Here is a 20,747-nt window from a genome sequence, read left to right on the forward strand (position 1 = left end):
GGTTGTTTGGTAGAATAGGGAGTCCCGTTGGGGCTTTTCTTGGTTGTAGATGGGGTTTGGGTTGCCGCCTTCCGGGATAGGGGTTTAGTTGTAATGTGTGCCCCCTGTGATATTCGTCTCCCCTTGTAGCTGTTAGTGGCGCTTTTTCTTTTTCGCCACTAGTTCTCACCACATGCTGCGCGTCCAACCTCCCCCACCTAGGTTTACAGTTGGGCTCCCATCTAGGATGTACCTTTCTATTTCTCTCAGGAACAACCTCTAAGAACTGGCTCCAGTTGTATAAGAAGGGACGCTTCATCCAGAGATTTAACAATTTGCTCCTGACTATCCAGCATCAATAATCTTCCAATCTGGTAGCCTCTGTCGGGTGAACAATCCAACCACTATCATCACGACTCTTCACCTACGCTCTGAAACCGCCGACGGGCATGCTCAGCAGGTTAGCTATTCTGATTTGATTGGTTTGAAACAAGTTTATAGTTGTTCATTGGTTTCCTTCGGCATTTCAGCTGCCACCTCTGCTAAGGTCTCACTGAGCGTGCTCAGCTTTAATCTGCCGAGAATGTTGTACCCATGGGCATGGTCCTCAAAATTTTCTAAGAAGGCTCAGGGTCATCAACCTGCCCTGTTAGGTGGGAACTTTCTGGGATGGGGAACAATACTGGAGAAGGTTGTTAGGGTTGGCTGGAACATGCTGGCTTAGTCTTTGCTAAGTCCATGCCCGCTGGTGGCCTCCCTTTGGAGCTCTACCTCTCTTCTGTGGGCCCGCCTCTTGGGCTTCGTTGTTCTGCTTTGGTGGGCCGCCTCTTTGCTTGTTCTTCTCTTTCCTCTTATCTCCATCTCTTTTTCTCTTATATCTATCTCGTTTTGTTTCCTCTCCCAATGTCTTCATGTGGCGAGCTTCTTTGGGTTGTTTTTCTGCATCCAGTCTTGCCCGTTCTTGGAACTCATTGTTCCCGCTTTCTTGTGCTGGCTGTGCCCTCTACAGCTTAGTGCCTGGAATGCTGCAGCTCTGGTTCTTCCTCAGGTTGCCTTGGTACAAGACTTCTAATAATTATGTTTGCCCCGAAGAGGTTTAGAAAGAAAAGAAACAATTCATTGCAAATGCCTTTTTGCTGGTGTCTGCTAGCTTCCACAGCTTGCCGGCTTTTTTTAACAAAGAGCCTTGTTAAAGAACTTTAACACCTTCTGTCTTCCTAGCCAGAAAGGAGAGAAGAAAAAAAAAATTCACTGGCTTTAAGTTAAAACCCACTGTCTCAGCCTGCTTTCAAGCTAGCTAGCAGGGAGAGAAAAATAAAATCCTACTGGCTTTTGCTTTAAACTCAAACCCCCTCTCCGACTGCTCCAAGCAGTAGAAAGGAGAGATAATAAAAAACTCACTGGCTTTTGGTCCCTAGACTTCCGCAACGCTGCACAACCATATCAAGGTTTATTCCCACTTTGAACTTTTAATGTGCCAAGTGGGGACTGCATGTACCCCTCTAAACTAATCCCTAGCGTAGATCTGATAATGCTGCCACCAACCAAATATAGTGTTTGTATGCTTTCTGTCCCAAAAACCTTCCCTGGGAACCCAAGACTCAATCCACTTGAGTTTAATAAACAAGAGCAATAAACCATTCTCCTCTTCCCCCCTCCCAGATTTTTCCACTCCCTGGGTTTACCTGAGATATACACTGATCCAAAATCTTGAATCCTAAAACAGAGAGGAATTAACTTTCCCTCCGCTCCTTTCCCTCACCTATCCCGTGAGTTCAGACCCATCCCTTTGGGTCTTAACACAAGGAAAAAAAAATCAGTCAGGTTCTTAAAAAGAAAAGCTTTAATTAAAAAGAAAGAAAAAGTAAACATTATCTCTGTAACAATTCAAGATTGAAATGTTTAAGTGTCTCAGCTTTTACGTAGACCAGGGGACTCCGTTCCTACCTAGCGCTAAGAGTATAAATTACAGCAACCAGAGGAAAATATCCTTACAGCAAAAACACCGATTTGCAATAAGAAAAAACAAAAGACTATTCTGCCTTCTAGCTATTGCTTACTATTTTGAACATGAGAGACTGTTTCCAAGAAAAGATTGGACGAAAACGGGTTTTGCCGACGACTGGCTTATCTTAATCCCAAGAGAGAACAAAAGAACAACAACAAAAAAGCACAAAACAAGACATCTCCGTCCACGCAAGATTTGTAATATCTGTCCCACGACTGGTCCTTTGTCCAGGTGTCAGCCTGGTTCACGCGGAGCTTGTTAAACCCTTCTGCAGTAAAAGAGATAACCTAACTATCTGTTATGCAACCTCAGTGCAAGGGTAGGGATACTTTTGGCTATTGAGCACCAGAGGGTTCGATAGACTGAGACATTTGTGGGTGGTTACAAGCAGTGTTGGCGTAGGACGTTGATGCAGTAGCATAGAAAGATATCTCAGTGTCGTATGTAACAGGAGTGCCACATAACCCGGATTTAATAGTATCACACCAAGGTCTCCAGTAGAACCCCTTTCACAATGCAAATCTTTTTGTTCAGAGACGGTGTCGCTAAAATCTGCCAGTGAAAAGTGACGATGTGAAATTTAAACTTGGACACATGTTGTTGGTACATCTCACACTCAGATTCCAACGGAAAGGTAATTTTTCTCTCTTTGCTTGTGCTACCAAGTACACGAATATGAAGACAGAGAGGATTCTGACAAAGTTAAAAGAAGGAAGATTAATTGAAAGTTTATTACCCACTCCCAGCACGAAGGGTCACCTAGACTGGTAGGCAGGCCATCCGCGAGATGATGGATATTTTAGAGAAGGGCCTATCGAATGGAAGTGGTCCTAAAGGCATCTGGACTTAAGGTCAGTTTTCTTGAGACACATCAACACAGCACTAGAAAGTACTAGCAACCTGGGTGAGCTGATAACTACACACACTAGCTCGGAGTGAATTAATAGGCGAGGCTGGTGCGGTTATATTTAAATAAGATCCACACAGTTGAACTCATAACCATTAGATGAGACGGATAATACTCTAGTCGGGAGGATAGTGGTTATTGCATGACCTTAGCCTAAATACTGACTCTTCTTAATCAGAATCGGTATTCAGGGGTAGCCATGTTAGTCTGTATCCACACTAACACACTACGAGGAGAGTCCGCGCGGGTGAGCCTTTCAAAGACTTAACAGAGTATGTTTAGGAGGCATAAGCTATCTTCATGAATAAAACACTTCTTATCGAAATGCATGGAGTGAAAATATCGGATGCAGGCAGTGATATATACAGAGAACATAATGATACGAGATTAGGGAGTGTACCTCATTTATGAGAGTAGCGTTGACTGAGCCTAGTGTAACAATCAAGAGTGCGACTGTAAATATAAATAGCCAGTGAGGAGAATATTCTAATTTCTTCCTGGACATTCATGGCAGATTTAAAAGTTACCAAACTTTTGAACAAAAAAACTTCAAAAATCTAGAGGGGTCAGAGGAGAGGAGGAAAACTGAGTGATGGGCGTCAATATTGACACTCGAGCTTGAAGAGAGTCCTCTTTCAGTCTGCTCGCGAGGAGGAAAGGATCTTAGCTAGTAGAACAATCATTATATCAGAAAGGGAGAGAGCTTTTGTGGTTGATGCGAATCAGACTTTGTTGTGTTACGAGGCGGTAAGAAGAAGGGAGGCGCCTTCTTCTAGAGTGGGTACAATTTATACGAACACACTGAACACATTCCAGAAATGGTATGTCATCCATTACCTCATGAAGAAGAACCTTTGGCCTTCATTGGCAGGATCTAACTGGTTTATTCACTTATATTGAGTCTCAAAGAGTTGGTACTACTATCTAAAAGTTACAGTAGAAGTCACTGACTGACTGATATGCATCCGACAAGTGGTATTCCCCATGAAATGCTCATGTTACCAGCTAAATCGTTTCTGTCTTAGTCTATAAGGTGTCCACAGGACTCTTTGCTGCTTTACGGACTATACCAAACTACCACGGACCACCCCTGATCCTGACTCTGACTGAAAACAGCTTTAACAACCTGATTGGTATTGGCAGTTCAAAATGATGCCTCAAGGTCTGATGATGCTGCAGAAATCGTCACTGCAGTAACCACGCAAGGACATAAGTGCATGAAGTCCCTGCTTTAGATGGAAGAATCCCATGCACTGATACAGGCTGGGGACCGACTGAGTAAGAGTAGTAGTGTACTCCTTGTAGAAAATAGCACCTGGGGTTACAGTTGCAGGAAAAGAGAACGCTGAGTATCGCATTGTTACTACAGGTGTGCCGCTTGTTGCAGAGGCGAATTGGCGGACTGGGCTGTGTTAGTAGGAGCATTGCCAGCAGATTGAGGGAAGTGATTTCCCGCTAATTTTGTACTTGGTATCACGGCTCAACTAATCTGGAGTATGTCGCATCCAGTTTGGTCCCGCATGTCAACGGAAAGGAAGGCATGTGCGACAAATGAGAGAGTCTTTGAGGAGCGTCAATCAAGAGCAAGGATTAGGGAGCTTGGCAGCATGACTACGAGGTAGCGGGCTCTGAAGAAACTGCGGGTTATTTAGTCTGCATGAAAAAAGTGAGGGGGGATTCTGATAGCAGCCTTCCAGTTAACCTGAACTAGCTTGGTTCCAGAAGAGGAGGTGTTAGGGACTGGAGTCTCATGATGGCGATGTGCTCAATAAAAGAAACAAGAGGCTACACTGATCGTCTTAAAGTTCAGTGTGCGAGGTCCTTAGGAGGATCAAAGAGTGACATGTTGCAGGCTAGACACACTATTTCACCTACTAGCGGGAGGTGGTATGTGTAATGCACCTGGAATGAGTTACACCTAGGACTAGGCGGAGAGAGACCCATCGTCAGTACTTAGAGGACTTACAATTAGATCAGCACGCACACTCATCAAACGACCACTCTGGTGCGCGATATTTAGAGATCGTTGGATCCCTACCATTAGAAGACTAGTAAGCTGACAGCGCACGCATATAAAGCTATATCGGTACATTGAGCGGTGTCATGAGGGCACTACTTGAATAAACAACAGATCCTGCTTAGAGTAGCGCGTTGCAACCTTGGGCAGACAATTCGGTCATGTTCTTTCCCATTCCTGTAGTTTTCACTTTAGCAACCACCTGTAAATACATCCCGGGCCAGGAGTATAGTACCATGCGCCCAGATCCGCGATTTAAAAAGAGAGCTAGCGTAGGACACCACTTAAGGTAGATAAAAGAGTAGTGATAGATACCAACAGCACTGCTCTATATTTGTTAAAAATGACTCTGAGCTATGAAGTGGAACATAATGTTGATATACTTCAAGTAACTCTCCGCACACAAGTGGTAATACTCCTTGTGATATGGCATACGATGTAGATTAATTCAACTCTAAAAATAAAGATTTTTTAAATGAGAACGGCTTCTTGACTATGTCCTCTCAAGACTAATCAGTAAGGAGAAGCACAGCGAGAGGTAGGTGCACTTAGTAAATACATTGATAAGAAGGTATTGTAATGTCGCGTAAATACTTCACATCTCACAAAGCGACAGAAAAACCCTAGCCCAAAGGTAATATATGGCCGACCAACAAAAAAATACCGGTAGGATGGAGGAATAAAGAGAATACCTACTAATTATTAACCGAGTGACCGAATAGGTGGCCATGAATGCCCAAAGCGACACAATAAGAGGAAATCTCCAAAACTTCGCATTTTAATAACAGCTTGGTTGGTGAGTTAATTACACATATCCTATTACAAAGGGCATTATACATTGTGGGAGATCTATATAACATATTTACTTCTATCATATAAGTAAGTATCTTTTTCACATATAATATCAGGGAGTGGTTGAGGATGTGTCATAATATCTTATGTGCACTTTACAGATCTGCAAAGAGACCTAACCCCTCCCCTGGGGATGCTACAGGTTCCTACTGAATAGAAACCTCAGGCAATGGGAAGAGAGACATACAAAGTTGCTGCCACAATCCTCTCTCTCTTAGCTTAGATAATGGTATTCATGTAGACCAAATGGAGAGACTCAGGAGTACAAGCTCAAGCTCTAATTCCTGCTGGCTCAATTAGTCAGGACCTAACTTATTCAACTAATATCATCCCAGCTACGTGTATTGTCCACAGTCAGCTTAAAAACCATTCTAAGGATGAGATTCCACCCTCCAGTCATTAGCCCATTACAGTTGCCTACAAATCTTCGATCAGCCCTATGTGAAATAGTGTTTCCTAATATCCAGCCTAAGGACCTCAGCACTAGGGGCAACGGAGCGCATCATTGCGCCTTGTTTCTGTCATCTGCCACCACTGTAGCAAAGAGCCTAACTGATTCACTTCTCTTTTGGAACGTTATCCTGCTAGTCTCAGGTTTAATCGTGAGGCTGCATCAAATCCCCCCTTCATCTCTCTTTTCGGCAGATAATAACGCGCCCAATCAGCAGGTTCTACTCTATGCGCGCTCTCGACGTCGTAAGTCATGTGACCTCTGCAGCCCAAACATTCGTTGTTCCTCCAATTCATGCTCCTCTCGTCAATTGTCTCAAATCCTTCGTAGATTAGGGGAGCATCAAATACTGGGATGAGCAATATCTTCCAGATATGGCCTCAAATCAGTTTCATGAATATGATGGGGAATAATCACTTTTCCCTCAATCTGCTGAGCAATGCTCCTACCTAACACAGCCCATACGCCAGTGATACAGCCCTTCTTGCAACAAGAGCACACTGTCGACTCATACCAAGCTTCTTTGTCCACATGGTAGAGACGCCACAGGTCTTTTTCCTACAGAACTGCCCACTTACTCCAGTATCTGGTCCCCTCAGCCTGTATCAGTGCATGGATTCTGCCTATCCTAATGCAGGAATTCTGCACTTGTCCTTTGAACCTCATGAGATTTCCTGGAGCATGAAGTCAGCCACTGAGAGCACCATTTGTGAACTGCCCACATTACCAAATCAGTAGTGTTAAAGCTTTTCATCAGTCAAGTATGCAGAGGGGTAAAGGCCTGGGGGTTAGTCTTGGATCCGTAAAAGCCAGCAAAGAGTCCTGTGGCACCTATAGACTAACAGACGTTTTTGGAACATACTTTCAATGGTGAATACCCGACTTAGTCGGATGCATGGCAAGTCACGACCTCATTTGACTACTGGGAACGTGATAGACTCCACTCTTCTAAGATCCAATATCCAGAAAAACCCCATTTCACGGAAGCCTCGCCCAATGAGGCACAAACTATATTTTCTTCAGGGTTAACTGGATAGACATCCTCGGTACAGGCGCGTTCAGCTTTTCTATAATTGACCAACCCATGTTGCAGCAAAGGTCTGCTGTCCATTCTTTACGCACCAACACAAAAGTCGAAAGATCAGAAGGCCACAAAACCTTATAAACTTTCTTACTGATGTCCCTCAGCATATCCTTTTCCTCTCAGAGCTGAGATGGATAAGAGTACGCCTTCAAAGTCGAGTGTCATACCCACCATGGTGTGTAGGTGTTTATTCCCCCCACTCTTGAATCCCTTTGTTGGTTAGCTTTTTTTTTGAAAAGTTTTTTTTTCCCGTATTGAATAGTTGTTTTGACCTAAAAGTGTGCTGCTGGAGTATGGTGGGTCGGTCAAAGCATCAGGGGCAACCTTGTAATCGGTAAGCATTTAACGTGAATGGAGTTGTGCACGTGTTTGACAATCGCTCCCCATTGGCACTGATCCATGGAAGTCCCCCCGCCATACTGCCAGTAACTTTCCCAGTTTGAAATAATTAAGAATATTTCCCCTTCCTACTGGGGCTTTGGTATTACATCCACTCTGGGATTGGGAATATTCGGCCCGCATCCAAACATGATAAGGTACTCCCTTCCTCTTCATTTGTCCCAGTCTAATAATCCCTGCACTAAATTTACTCCATGCCTTTGAAGAAGTGGGTTTTTTATTCAATGAAAGTTATGCCAATAAAAAATCTGTTTAAGTCCTTTACAGGTGCACCGACCCTGTTGTTTTGTGTTGAATACAAGGAGAGTACTACAATGGTCTTCACCAGGATTGCATGGTGCGCATTGATATCCCATCGAGAATGCTTTAAAATAAAAGCATCGCAGCTGTGTATCAGGGGAATTTACGAGGAAGAAGAAAGATGCAATGAAGCAATGGCCATCTTTTACCAACAGGGAAGCTGAGAAGGGAATATCCACGTATCCGGCTCCGACAAGTAAAGACCCCTCAGACCTGGGAAAAAAGCAGGATGGAAGCCTTGTCATGAAATGATTAACAGGACAAGATCGAACTGAGGAATCTTATCTCTTACCCCGTCCCAGCCCAACTCTCCCTGTTTCCACAAATCTGCCTCTTGGGCTTAAGCAGGAATCTAGGTGAGGTCATACTCACCTAAGGTCCCAGGTACCACACGGGATGAAGTTAGTCCCTAGTGGTGTTTTGCAATGAGGTTTCCAGAAACTTGACCCTGAAGCTGATGCCTAGTCTAGGACATCGATCCATATGGACCCCCTACTCTGAAAAATATCAAACGTTTATTGCAGTACAGGGGATGCCCTTTGCTACCGAGGTGCTAAGGTGGACCTCAGTGCTGGGGGGTAATGAAACTTCAGATAATCTTTCCCTTCTTCTTTACTTTGGTCAGAAAATCTCCTGTCTTTCATCGTGTACTTGGTGAGCCACAAGCCAATAAGAGGATAAATCCTACCTCTCCCGTTGGTCTGGGTGAAATAACCAATAACAATTTTCATTAAATTTGCACATCAAGTCCCACAGTTTCCAACTGGGCAGAATTTTAGCACCCCTCAACCAAAGATGTTGCCCATGAGCCTTCCACTGGTAAACTTGGTCTAAATGGTGTAGCCATCTGTAGACACCCACTAGTTAATCCATCAACCCCAGCAAATGTACCACAGCACATGTCCCTCCCCGTCCCTTGAACCTCTGCCGAATCACAGGGAAAACCTAAATCCTGGCCACTGAGGGTTTGTCATAACAAGATAGTTTTAAGGGTTAATGTCCCTCCTAATCCTTCAAAAAAGTTAACAAGCCGGTGAACAGGCCGACACTTGACCCAAAGAATACTCAAAGTCGGGGGAACCAGATATTGTTCTAAATCTGGGTGGACGGAAAGTCTTTGTTTGTGCCTTTTTGGTTGTTCCTTGTTTTCTCCTCTTGGTAATTTAAAAGAAATTAAGCCAGTCGTTGCCACAGTTGTTTCTTCCAATCTTCCTGAAACAGTCCCCTCTTCAATGTTTCAAAATAGGAACATATAAAGTCAAGAAATAGTTTTTGGTTTGTTTCTCTATTTGGCCAAAAGTGTAGAATTTTGCTCTGGAAGGATATTTACTCTGGTTTGCCCTGGTATAAAATTTTATACTTTAGCTCCCTATAGGTACCCGGAGTCCCCCCTGGTCCCTACTGTAAAGCTGAAGACCAGCTGTTACTGTAAACATTTTCCATCTTGATTTTACAGAGATAATTTTTACTTTTTCTTTCTTTAATTAAAAGCTTTTCTTTTTAAGAACCTGACTGATTTTTTTTTCCTTGTGTAAGACCCAAGGGGATTGGGTCTGAACTCACGAGGGATAGGTGAGGGAAAGGAGCGGAGGGAAAGGTTAATTCCTCTCTGTTTTAGGATCCAAGGAGTTTGGATCAGTGTATATCTCAGGGTAACCCAGGGAGGGGAAAATCTGGGAGGGGGAAGGAGGGAGAATGGTTTATTGCTCTTTGTTTTAAGACTCAAGGGATTTGAGTCTTGGGTTCTCCAGGGAAGGTTTTTGGGGGACAGAAAGCATACCAAACACTATATTTTGGTTGGTGGCAGCATTATCAGATCTACGCTAGGGATTAAGTTTAGAGGGGTACATGCAGGTCCCCACTTTCTGGACATTAAAGTTCAAAGTGGGAATAAGACCTTGATATGGTGTGCAGCGTTGGGAAGTCTAGGACCCAAAAGCCAGTGAGTTTTTTTTTCTCTCCTTTCTAACTGCTTGGAAGGCAGTCGGAGAGGGGGTTGAGTTTAAAAGCAAAAGCCAGTAGGATTTTTTTTCTCTCCCTGCTAGCTGCTTGAAAGCAGGCTGAGACAAGTGGGTTTTAAAACTAAAGCCAGTGAATTTTTTTTTTCTTCTCTCCTTTCTGGCTGAGGAAGACAGAAGGTGTTAAGTTCTTTAACAAGGCTCTTTGTTAAAAAAGCGGCAAGCTGTGAGCTAGCAGACACCAGCAAAAGGCATTTGCAAATGAATTGTTTTTTTTTCTTTCTAACTCTTCGGGCAAAGTAATAGTTAGAAGTCTCTGTTACCAAGCAACCCTGAGGAAGCAACCAGAGCTGCAGCATTCCAGGCACTAAGCTGTAGAGGGCACAGCCAGCACAAGAAAGCAGGAACAATGAGTTCCAAGGAACGGGCAAGACTGGATGCAGAAGAACAAGCCAAAGAAGCTGCCCACATGAAAGACATGGAGAGGAAACAAAAAGAGATAGAAATAAGAGAAAAAGAGATGGAGATAAGAGAAAGAGAAGAACAAGCCAAAGAGGCGGCCCACAAAAGAGAACACGAAGCCAAAGAGGCGGCCCACAGAAGAGAGGTAGAGCTCCAAAGGGAGGCCCACCAGCGGGCCATGGACTTAGCAAAGACTAAGCCAGATGTTCCAGCCAACCCTAACAACCCTTCTCCAGTTATTGTTCCCCATCCCAGGAAATTTCCCACCTACAGGGCAGGTGATGACACTGAGGCCTTCTTAGAAAATTTTGAAAGGACCTGCCATGGGTACAACATTTCGGAAGATAAAGCTGAGGCCACAGCTCAGTGGACCCTTAGCAGAGGTGGCAGCTGAAATGCCTAAGGAACACATGAACAACTATAAACTTTTTCAAACCAAGGCCAGAATCAGAATGGAGCTAACCCCTGAGCATGCCCGTCGGCGGTTCAGAGCCCTAAGGTGGAAACCAGATGTGTCATTCACCCGACACGGCTACCAGATTGGAAGGAATTATGATGCCTGGATATCAGGAGCAAATGTTAAATCTCTGGATGAGCTGTCCCTTCTAATACAACTGGAGCAGTTCTTAGAGGGTGTTCCTGAGGAAATAGAAAGGTACATCCTAGATGGGAAGCCCAAAACTGTAACCTAGGTGGGGGAGGTTGGAGCCAGATGGGTGGAAGTGGCAGAAAAGAAAAAGGCTAATAGCAAGGGGAGCGAATATCACAGGGGGCACACATACAATAAACCCTATCCCCAAGGGCAACCCAAGACCCCATCTACAACCCAAGAAAAGCCCCAAACTCCCTATTCTCCCACCTCACCAGTCTCCAACAATCCACCTCGGCCCAGTGACCAGTCAGCTGGGTGATGCTTTAAATGTAATGAACTGGGACATATAAAGGCCAACTATTCCAAGAACCCCAACCTAGTGCAGTCCATTACACCACCATCACACCAAAGATCCCCAGGCCCAGACGCCTCTCAAATACCCTCGGAGCAAAGGGAAATTTTGAGAGTGGGTGGAAAGAAGGTTATCACGTGGAGAGACACCGGGACACAAGTGTCAGCTATCCACCAATCCTTAGTGGATCCCAAGTTCATCGACCCAGAGGCCCAAGTGACAATTTACCCCTTCATGTCAAAATCTGTAGACCTGTCTACAGCTGAACTGCCTGTCCAGCACAAAGGCTGGTCAGGAATGTGGACTTTTTCAGTCTATGACAATTATCCCATCCCCATGCTACTGGGGGAAGACTTTGCCAACCAGATAAAGTGGGCCAAGAGGGTGGGAATGCTTACACGCAGCCAAGCCAGGCAAACTTCCAGACCCGTTCCTGTTCCTGAGCCGTCCACAAGGGCCCCATCTGTGTTACCAGAGACCCAGACAGAGGTGGTGGACCCAGATCCCCTGCCAACGACTGAAACAGCCACAGTGCCTCCAGTCCCAGAACCGGAACTGGAAAAGCAACCAGCACCAGAACCTTTGCCAGCACTGACGCCAGCGCTTGCAAACCCATCTTCAACCCCATCGCCAGAGGGCGCCAGCAGGCCTGAACTGGCAGAAGCAGCAGACAACCCTACCCAAGAGGCTCAGCCAGAGCCTGAAATATCGCATAGTGCACCAGCGGAGAGCGGTTCACCAGCAACAAAAACAACCCCATCACTTACATCGCTTCCAGAGGGACCAAGCCCAAGTCCATAGTCTAAGGAGGAACTGGTGTCTCCAGCCTCAAGGGAACAGTTCCAGACTGAGCAGGAAGCAGATGACAGCCTTCAAAAAGCTTGGGTGTGGCCACGGGAGCACGCCCACGACTCTCAGCTCTCTACCGATCCTGGTTTCTTGTAGAAAACAAGATTTTATACAAGGAGGATATTTCTGGTGGAACCAGAAAGACTAGCATAATGAAAAACCTCCAAAAAACGTTGGTGGTTCCACTAGGTAACCGGGGAAGCTCTTAAGACTATAGCCCATTGGATCTATACACCAGATGGCATCCACGACTGGGTGAACAGAACCAAAGCGGTTGGAAAGTCCTTTCCACTGACGGAGCCACCAAACCACTTTGAGAATGGGCAGAGGACGTGCAATATGTCGAGTCTTAGTGAGGTGTGCAAAGAGTGGGAACAGCCCCACAGACGCAGCGTCAAGGGGCCCTCTCCAACACTCCCTCAATAGAGGTCCATTTCAGTGAGAGTCTGTGGATATTTGGGTCCTTTCCAAAAAAGACACCAGAGGAAGCGAGTACGTATTGACTTTCGTGGACCTTGCTTACCCAAATGGCCAGAAGCAGTAGCTCTAAGCAAACCCAGGGCTAAAACTGTGTGCCAGCCTTAACAACATTTTTTGCCAGGGTGGTGTTGGCCCTCTGACATCCTTACGGATTCAGGAAACTATTTTCCTGGGCAGGGACCATTGACAGATTCTGTGGGAAGCTCATGGGGTGAATCACTTGGTTGCTACCCCCTTACCACATCAAACGCAATGCTGGTGGAGAGGTTTAATGGAACTTTGGGGGCCATGATACTTAAATTTGTGAAATGAACGCTCCAATGATTGGGCACCCTAGTGTTACAGCAGTTGCTTGTTTGCCGTATAGGTGTGACAATCCCAGTTAAGGGTTTTCAGCATTTGAATTGTGTATGGCCACGAGGTTAAGGGGACATTACAGCTGTGAAGCAGCAATGGAGAGGTTTACGCCTTGTCCAGGAACTAACAGGATCTAACTTTGTAAGCATACCACCTAAAAGCACCCTCCGACACTCTTTTTAGCCCTTGCTAAAAAGAACCTACAGTACTCAGAGAAGCAAAAGGCCTGGTATGACAGACATAACAGAGAAGCGTTCCTTCAAGGTAGGAAGAACAGCGTTATGGGTCTCGAAGGTGCACAGGCCCCATAAGATGGAAGGAGTCATGGGAGGGCCATTCAAGTCCACAGAGCCGCCTGGAACTGTGAACTCCTCATAAGCTTTCCAATTCCTCCTAAAGCTAAGTGTACCATGTAATTCTCTCCAGCCTCGTATTTCCAGAATTAAGGTTTGTCAATTTAAACCGCAGGGAGGAAGATGAGATGACGCTGATGGCCATGTGGTTTCTACTAGAAGGAAAGAGTTACGGTGCTCGTGAGGAAGTGACCCTCCGCACATCTGCGGAATGTCTGCCAGCAGCAACAGATCAAGGATGTGCACTAGCTTCGCCCATTGTTCTCAGCCACCCCAGGATTTGCTGAACAGGCATACCACTCCATTGACACATTAGTAAGCTGACCCAATTAGAAACCCCACCCTACCAGGTTGTCCCTCATGCCAAGCTGCTATAGAACAGGAGATCCAAAACATTGCTACAGATGGGTATAATCCGCTCTCTACCAGTCATGTGCATCTCCAGTGTTCTGGTCCAACCGATGGGGAAATATGCTTTTGCGTGGACTTACCGTAAGCAAATGCAGTAGTCGGATCCCGAACCTATCCATGCCACGCACTCGATGAGCTATTGGGAAGTCAGGAAGTGGCCAGTTCATCTCTACAATAGACTTAACCAAGGGGTACGGCATGTACTGCATATGATGAACTCGCCAAAGAAAGGTCAGCCTTCATCACCCATGCAGGGGTGTATGAATTTAATGTGCTTCCTTTTGGGCTGCGAAATGCACCCGCCACAATCCAAAGACTTGTGGATGGTCTCCTAGCAGGATTGGGAGAATATGCAGTTGCCTACCTCGATGATGTGGCCATTTTTTCTGAATCATGGGCAGAACACCTAGAACACCTGGAAAAAGTCTTTGAGCGCATCAAGCAGGCAGGACTGTTCAGGCCAAAAAGTGTCAAATAGGCCAAAACAGAGTGACTTACCTGGGACACTAGGTGGGTCAAGGAACAATAAACCCCCTAGAGGCCAAGGTGGATGCTATCCAAAAGTGGCCTGTCCCAAAGTCAAAGAAACAGGTCCAATCCTTCTTAGGCTTGGCCGGGTATTATAGGCGATTTGTACCACACTACAGCCAAATCACTACCCCACTAACAGACCTGACCAAAAAGACCCAGCCGAAGGCAGTTAAGTTGACTAATGAGTGTCAGAAGGCCTTTACCCAGCTTAAGGCGATGCTCATGTCTGACCCTGTGCTAAGGGCCTCAGACTTTGACAAACCATTTCAAGTAACCACGGATGCATGTGAGCGTGGCGTGGGAGCAGTTTTAATGCAGGAAGGACCGGATCAAAACTTCCATCCTGCCGAGTTTCTCAGCAAGAAACTGTCTGAGAAGGAAAGCCACTGGCCAATCAGTGAAAAAGAATGCTACGTCATTGTGTATGCCCTGGAAAAGCTACGCCCATATGTTTGGGGACGGCGGTTCCGGCTACAAACCGACCATGCTGCGCTAAAATGGCTTTATACTGCCAAGGGAAACAACAAAAAACTGCTTCGATGGAGTTTAGCTCTCCAAAATTTTATTTTGAAATTCAACCCATTTCAGGAGCTTCTAACAAAGTAGCTGATGCACTCTCCCATTAAAGTTTTCCAGAATCAACTGGTTAAAAATTGTCCTTAAAATGTGGAAAATCTTGTAGTTTACATAATTAGTAGTATATGTAATGGTGCATGTGTGTTATTAATCTGTTTATTCTAAAGTTCTAGGAAGAAATCACCACCAGTGTGGTTCCACACTGTCTGAGATTTGGGGGGGGGGGTGTCATAAACAGATAGTTAAGGGTTAATGTCTGTTTTACCTGTAAAGGGTTAACAAACTCAGTGAACCGGGCTGACACCTGACCAAAGGACCAGTCGGGGGACAAGATACTTTCAAATCTTGGTGGACGGAAGTCTTTGTTTGTGCTTTTTCGGTTGTTCTTTGTTCTCTCTTGGGATTAAGACAAGCCAGTCGTGCAACCAGTTTTCTCCAATCTTTCTGAAACAGTCTCTCATGTTCAAAATAGTAAGCAATAGCTAGAAGGCGGAATAGACTTTTTGTTTGTTTTCTTTATTTGCAAACGTGTATTCTGCTGGAAGGATATTTTACCTCTGGTTGCTGTAACTTATATTTAGGCTATGGGGGGACGGAGTCCCCCTGATCTATGTAAAGCTGAGACACTGTAAACATTTTCCATCTTGATTTTACAGAGATAATTTTTACTTTTTCTTTCTTTAATTAAAAGCTTTTCTTTTTAAGAACCTGACTGATTTTTTTTTCCTTGTGTAAGACCCAAGGGGATTGGGTCTGAACTCACCAGGGATAGGTGGGGGAAAGGAGCGGGGGGAAAGGTTAATTCCTCTCTGTTTTAGGATCCAAGGAGTTTGGATCAGTGTATATCTCAGGGTAACCCAGGGAGGGGAAAATCTGGGAAGGGGAAGGAGAGGGAATGGTTTATTCCTCTTTGTTTTAAGACCCAAATGATTTGGGTCTTGGCTTCCCCAGGGAAGGTTTTTGGGGGACAGAAAGCATACCAAACACTATATTTTGGTTGGTGGCAGTGTTATCAGATCTAAGCTAGGAATTAAGTTTAGAGGGGTACATGCAGGTCCCCACTTTCTGGATGCTAAAGTTCAAAGTGGGAATAAGACCTTGACAGAGGTATACTAGAATGACCAGATGTCCTGATTTTATAGGGACAGTCCTGATTTTTGGGTCTTTTTGTTATATAGGCTCCTATTATCCCCCCACGCCCTGGCCTGATTTTTCACACTTGCTCTTTGGTCACCCTATGAGGTACTGTGGGCACAGAACCAGTGGATATGAATGGCAAAACCTCAAAATGAATAGGAGTCAGATCCCATTTCTGCCCTAGCTGTGTATCACAGAAAGTGCGTCTTCAAATTCACAGAGAATCAGATCCTTTTGTTTTTCCATCACACTCCTCATATTAGTCACATGACCAAAGGTTCTAATAGCCCTCTTAATTTCTGCTGTACTATCAACAGGGGACACATCACTGATGAAAATGGTCCTATAGGGATTTACCCCTGTGTACAAGTTTCTTTAAATCACGATTTGAGGACTTCAATAGCTCAGACATAGGTTAGGGGTTCGTTCCAGGAGTGGGTCGGTGAAATTCTGCAGGAGGTCAGACTAGATGACCATAATGGGCCCTTCTGACCTTAAGTCTATGAAATCTATGAAATATCTTAATATTAATACAGTATAGAAATTCAATAACAGTCAATAACACCAAATGCGTTTATAACTAACTGCTGCAATATTCCTCAAAAGAAAATCAGAGGTGAGCTCTGAGCAATCCTTAAGTCCCTGTCTGTTCAGGCACCAATTTATAACCTTTGGATGGAGTACAGTTCACTTAATTGCCCTTCTCCAGTGCCTAACTGCCTCTCCCCTCCAACTCCCATAGAAAAGTAGCTGGAGACCCAAAGTTCAGTTTCTAAGGATTTTCAGCAAGGATTGCACAGGGTCAACCTCGCCACCTTCAAGTCCCAAAAGAAACTAAAGAAATTAATTTAATTAAATAACCTTATAAAATCTTATGATAAAGAAACAACTCTATTTTTTACAGCATAACATGGCTATTTTATAATCCACAGACATTATCATTACAGTTATACATAGGGTGACCAGACAGGAAGTGTGAAAAATCAGGACGGGGGTGAGGGGATAGTAGGAGCCTATATTAAGAAAAAGACCCAAAAAATCGGGACTGTCCCTATAAAATTGGGACATCTGGTCACCCTAGTTATACATAAACATCAATAAAGAAAAATTAAAATCTGAACAGTTCAGTCCCCACATAAACATAGTTATAAGAAACTGAGAGTTCCCAAAAACTTAAGGTTTAGTTCACCTAAATCTCAGTTAGAGTCTTTGATCACCAAATCTGTACAGTCGGCTGAGTCTAAAGGAGTATCTTCTCATCACTTGCTTGTAGGAATCTTCAGTGGAATCCATGCAGACTTTTCCTCTGCTGAAATCACTGTTAACCAGTCAGCTAACTGATTAACCAACCACTCAGTTAAAAATGTATAGATTTAAAGAAAACTCTGCTGCAAAATGCTTCAGAGTTAGGGACAACAGCCTGCTTTCTGTTCCTGGGCTCAACTTCTCCCAATTCACATAGGACACGTGGCCCTTAGTAGAGCAGTTGCCCTGACTGCTTGCCCTTCTGCTTCCCTCATCTGACCCCAGCGACAAAGAACCTATTGGAGCATACTCAAAACTACCACACCCAATTCCAGAAGCTTCTGGATGTGGAATGCTAAATCAGCCTACCCATAATGATCCAGACACAACTCACTCCTACCCCATAGCCCCCAATGGGTCTCTTAAAGAGATATCTCCCTATTAGGCACATGGGTTACACAGAACAAAAAGTGTAATTGGATTTTCAGAAAGCCTTTGACAAGTCTCACTAAAGACTCTTAAGCAAAGTAAGCAGTCATAGGATAAGAGGGAAGGTCATTTAATGGATCAGTAACTGGTTCAAAGACAGGAAACAATGAGTAGGAATAAATGTTCAGTTTTTAGAATGAAGAGAGATAAATAGCGGTGTCCTCCAGGGATCTGTACTGGGACCAGTGCTGTTCAACATATTCAAAACTGATCTGGAAAAGAAGGTAAACGGTGAAGTGGCAAAGTTTGCAGATGATACAAAGTTACTCAGGAGAGTAAAGTCCAAGCAGGCTGCAAAGAGTTACAAAGATAGCTCACAAAACTGGGTGAGTGGGCAACAAAATGGCAGATGAAATTCAATGTTGATAAATGCAAAGTAGTGCACACTGGAAAACATAATCGCAACTATGCATACAAAATGATAGGGTTTAAATTAGCTGTTACCACCCAAGAAAGAGATTTTGGAGTCATTGTGAATAATTCTCTCAAAACAGCCCTTCTATATGCAGCAGCTTTCAAAAAATCTAAGAGAATGATAGGAACCATTAGGAAAGGGATAGATAATAAGACAGAAAATATCATAATGGCACTATATAAATCCATGGTACACCCATACCTCGAACACTGCGTGCAGTTCTGATCATCTCATCTCAAAAAAGATGAATTATGATTGAAAAAGACACAGAGAAAGGCAACAAAAATGTCAAAAGGCAGGATACTGAGCTAGATGGACCATTGGTCTGACCCAGTACAGCCAATCTTGTATTCTCTGGGTGTTCCTTCTGATTAGGTAATTATCTTTTTGTAACAACCTGTATTCAGTTTATTCCCTTCAAACTCCAGTTTTGATTCGCTCTCAGCCAAGATTTTTCATTTTAATTAATTCTGAACCTTCTTTTACATATTGACTTCAATAGGGCTACATGCACAAGTAGGGCTAGCAGGGTTTGGCCTAAAATAAGATTCTATCAGAAATCTTTGAAACAACATATAGTAATATTTCTAGACTCTAGCCTTGTGACAAGCTAGTCTGCTATCAAGGGCAGTAGCACCTGTTCACAGCACAGAAATACTGGTTTCTCAAGGACAACTGGCCTAAGATACAACTCCAGTCCCAGAAAGAGGGCTGAGGGGAAACTCATCTTAGAAAGAGGGAAATATTGACTATTCCAAGGCAGAGATGCTGTCTGAGGTATAAACTCAGTCCCAGAGAAAGAACCGAGGAGACAGTCCTGTTTAAAGGAGAGCGGTACTGAGGCAAGGGGCAGAGAAAATGGCTAGCAATATAATCCAGCTGCTGCAGAGAAGGGCTGTGACTGACTTTTAGGAAATTTGGCTGTAACTGACCCAGGAGAAGCCATGAGAAACTACAAAGTCAAGGCAGGAGTATCAGAGTTAGCAGACTTTGTGAAGAGACCAATGATCAAGATAAAGGTGAAGCAATCCAGGGAAAATGGAGGAGGGACTGAAGGAATTAAACAGGGTCCCTGGGCTGGACCCAGAGGAGAGGGCAGGCCTGGGTTCCCCTACCTTTCCCACAGCCAAAAGGTAAAGCACAGGTGTCAATAATAAAAGACAAGAAGAATGGCAAGTGCCAGACAGAGGTTGGGAGATGGTGTTGAAGGCAATTAGATTTTGAATTTCCTATTTTTCCTGGAAGTTTTCTGATAACCCCTGAATGGGCTAAGCAGCAGTGACTTGGCTGGAGGGCTACGTCACATATAATGCCTGCCAGGAATCAGGCCCTGCAGCAGAGCTAATCTCTAGGTAACCTCATTAGTACAGGCACCTGCAGCAGGCTGACTGCTTAGCCACACAATCTGATTGGCTGCAGAATCCAGCAGGCTGGCTCTTAAGTCAGCAGCAGTGGTTTCCTGGCTTCTCAATTCTTGTGCTTACTGTTGGGCATACTCCTGTCTTACCCCGAGTCTCATCTCTTCCCTGTAACTGTGCCTCAGTGGGTCGCAACTGAATACCTAATTCAGAACAAACTGCTGAAAAATAAGGTAGACACACCTCAAAACTGGTGGTTATTCTCCCATGAGATAACAAACCAGCAACCAAAATAAACTTCTGTTTCACCACACTGGCTAACAAGAAGTCAGAAAAGCAGTTTCCTTAGGCATTCCAGTCCTTGAATCACCACCAAAAACACTAGACTTAAAGATGAGTGGTTCTTTAAAAACGATTTAATCAGCTAAAAGGTTCTTCTGATTCCAAAGGACCAGCTACAGACCCAGGTCAATATATAACTCAGATCTTACCCAGAAATTACGCTGTAGAATCCTTTAGTATCTAAAATCTAAAGGTTTATTTATAAAAAGAAAGAAAAAGAGATGAGAATTAAAAATGGTTAAAGGAATCAAATACATACAGTTATCGCAAAGTGATGGAATAAACTGCTGGCTTATGTCAAGTCTCTGATTGCTTCCAGATCATTGGCAGTCCTCAGTCCCTTGGTTAGAATGATCCCATTAGTATAAGTCCGTTGTCCACAGGTTTGAGCAAGAAGGAGGCAAAACTGAGATTTTCCGGTAAGTTTTATAGCTTCTCTCAAGGGAAAGGAATCCCATTGTTCTTACTGTGGAAAATTACAGGTAAATGATGGAGTTTGGAGTCAGATGGGCAAGTCATATGTCCATGAATGACTTCGCTTAGTCATAGCAGGAAAGTCCATTAAGAGTAGATAGGCATCTTTCATTGTAAGTTGAGTGCTCTTTAACGGGCACTTCTACTTGAATAGTTCCTTTACAATGTGCTGGCTAAACACCTCGTTGGTGCTACCCAGAAGCAAACACCTTAGAAATACAGGTACATAGTTCATATTCCTAACTTCAGCTACAAAAATGATACATGCATACAAATAGTATAATCATATTCAGCGAATCATAACCTTTCCATAGACATCTTACATGCCACATTTTGTACAAGATTTGCTACAATTATGTAACTGTAGTA

The sequence above is a fragment of the Chelonoidis abingdonii genome, chromosome 1, assembly GCF_003597395.2.
Source record: "Chelonoidis abingdonii isolate Lonesome George chromosome 1, CheloAbing_2.0, whole genome shotgun sequence".
NCBI classification, from domain to species: domain Eukaryota; kingdom Metazoa; phylum Chordata; order Testudines; family Testudinidae; genus Chelonoidis; species Chelonoidis abingdonii.